At 38.6% G+C, this 2817-nt stretch overlaps 1 non-coding gene across 1 annotated transcript; it reads left to right on the forward strand.

Annotated features, from left to right (window-relative positions):
• The first annotated feature begins 264 nt into the window (after positions 1-264).
• On the forward strand, positions 265-336 carry TRNAC-ACA. The gene has a single exon. It is a non-coding gene; the product is annotated as a tRNA-Cys (tRNA).
• Positions 337-2817: the final 2481 nt, after the last annotated feature.

Consider the following 2817-nt stretch of genomic DNA (forward strand, 5'->3'; position numbering starts at 1 on the left):
TTACGCCTCAGAGAGCTTTATTATTCCACAAATCTTATTTTTACCTTATATCTGAGTTTTTTTTTAAATCAAGACATTCCCCACTCACTTACACCCCAGGCAAGGAGTCCATTCCAAGTTTCACTAAATTAACTACATTTAAAAATATTGTTAACATAAACCTACTATTTCTAACAACCTATGAAATTGAACTTGTTTTCCCTTTCCTTTCTTTTTCCTGCTTCAAGTTTTATTTTCTCTTGAAGTTATAACAGAAACAGGACTTCCCTGGTGGCTCAGATGGTAAAGCACCTGCCTACAATGCGGGAGACCCGGGTTCAATTCCTGGCTAGGAATCTCCTGGAGAAGGAAATGGCAACCCACTCCAGTATTCTTGCCTGGAAAATCCCATGGACAGAGGAGCCTGGTAGGTTACGGTCCATGGTCACAAAGGGTTGGACATGACTGAGCAGCTTCACTTCACTATATAATAGGAGCAGCACACAGTGAAGAGTCCAGAGGTCTGTATTTCAGCCTGGACCCTGCTAATACTACTGGAAACTATAGAAGGTCAATTAACCCTTATAATTGTCAGATCTCTCTCCTCAAAGGAGACAGAAATTTTCTGGACCGTATGCCTCACAAGATGGTTGTGAACCTCAGACAAGAACCAGGTCTGTGAATGAAGTCTAAAACCCACTATGAGCCAGAGCAAAGAAAAGGAGCCTCATATTTCCCACAGATATTTCACATCAAGCATCATGTAGTTTCGATGTATTTAGTTTCCTTTGATAGCAACCATAACTCTGGCCCTCAAATAGTTCACATTCTTAGAATTAATTTAATAATAATTTGCTGCATGTGCTTCCTGCAATATTTATAACCAATCCTGAAAACAGTAACTTTCTCACCCGGGAATTAAAGATTTTAGTGGATATGATTCCATATTAAAATTGATTTAAATTATATAGCATCAGACCATCCATCATTCAGACCATTTCCGATCTAAGGGATCTGCCAACATGTCTTCCTATACTGTCCACTAGGGCTGGATTATTCTTTCAGTCCACAAATTCTGATGAGGCAAACTCTCTGAAGAGTGTTGGCTGCAAAGCCCATGCAGCTGCTGGGAACTAGGAAGTGACTGAAAGAGGAAATTAAGGAGAAGCATGCGTTATAGATTGTGAACTTTTGGAAGATTTTACAGAGAAATTTTTCCATTTTTTGAAACAAGGCTTCTTTTCAGATTTCCACACTTCATCATAAAATTTACAATGATTTTCAAAATCTGTCTTTGGCAGTGGAGATTATGTTTGATCTGGTAAAAGTCCTAGCAGCTTTCTTTTTTAACCAACAGCTCATCTAAAACCATTTACCAAATCCACAACATAAGAGAACTTACAGTGAGGTTTGGAGGGTAGTAGACCCCAAATCAGCTGATAGAAAGCTAATCCTTACTTGGATAGAGCCTGTGTAAAATATTTTTCACTTATGTATAGAACTGCTCAGAGCAATGTCTGTGGAGTTGAATTCAGAAGCTCTGAGTGCCAGAAACAACAACTGCATTAGATCAGGTCCAGGAACATATAATAGGACCAGAAAGAGGGATTTTCAAAAAAATCTGAGTTTCCTTTTTATCTGTTATATTGCTAATAAATGGAATGGCTACTATGTGAAATACTGGCACTTTTTTGGCTATAAAAGAGCCACATATACAATAAATACAGGCTATTATGAGATGGCTGGATGGCATCACTGACTCGATGGATGTGAGTCTCAGTGAACTCCGGGAGTTGGTGATGGACAAGGGAGGCCTGGTGTGCTGCAATTCATGGGGTCGCAAAGAGTCGGACACAACTGAGGGACTGATCTGATCTGATCTGATGCCTTGTCAACTCTAGTTCACAGAGAAAGCAGTATGGACATCTCCTAACTGCTAGTGATCTACTGAAGTGCATTTGTGTATTGATAAGAAGAATTTAAATATTTCTAACTTATTAAAATATTATTTGAATTTCATTTCCTCTGTTAAATATCTCTAACACTGAATAATACACTTCTGCTTGGGCTTACATATTGAGGAAAATTTGAATTGTATTAGTATTTGCTGATCATGTACAGAATTCAAGCATCATATTTTCAAATTGCTTTTAAGGTCTTTCCTTTTAAAATAGAGTCAACAAACTAATGTATATTTTATCATATTTAAGCATTTACACATAGAAACCCTTAGAAAAAGTTAACATGCAACATGTTAACAAAAAAAAAACCTATTAAAAAAAATAAAACCTATAAAAGAAAATAGTATGATTAGCCAAAAGCAAATTACCAACAAAAAATCAATATCTATAAAAGAAAATAGTATGATTCAGTTCAGTTCAGTTGCTAGTCATGTCTGACTCTTTGTGACCCCATGAATTGCAGCATGCCAGGCCTCCCTGTCCATCACCAACTCCCAGAGTTTACTCAGACTCATGTCCATTGAGTCAGTGATGCCATCCAGCCATTTCATCCTGTGTCGTCCCCTTCTCCTCCTGCCCCCAATCCCTCCCAGCATCAGAGTCTTTTCCAATGAGTCAACTCTTCACATGAGGTGGCCAAAGTACTGGAGTTTCAGCTTTAGCATCAGTCCTTCCAAAGAACACCCAGGACTGATCTCCTTTAGAATGGACTGGTTGGATCTCCTTGCAGTCCACGGGACTCTCAAGAGTCTTCTCCAACACCACAGTTCAAAAGCATCAATTCTTTGGTGCTCAGCTTTCTTCACAGTCCAACTCTCACATCCATACATGACTAATGGAAAAACCATAGCCTTGACTAAACGAACCTTTGTTGGCA

Source organism: Bubalus bubalis, chromosome 12 (genome assembly GCF_019923935.1).
Source record: "Bubalus bubalis isolate 160015118507 breed Murrah chromosome 12, NDDB_SH_1, whole genome shotgun sequence".
NCBI lineage: Eukaryota > Metazoa > Chordata > Mammalia > Artiodactyla > Bovidae > Bubalus > Bubalus bubalis.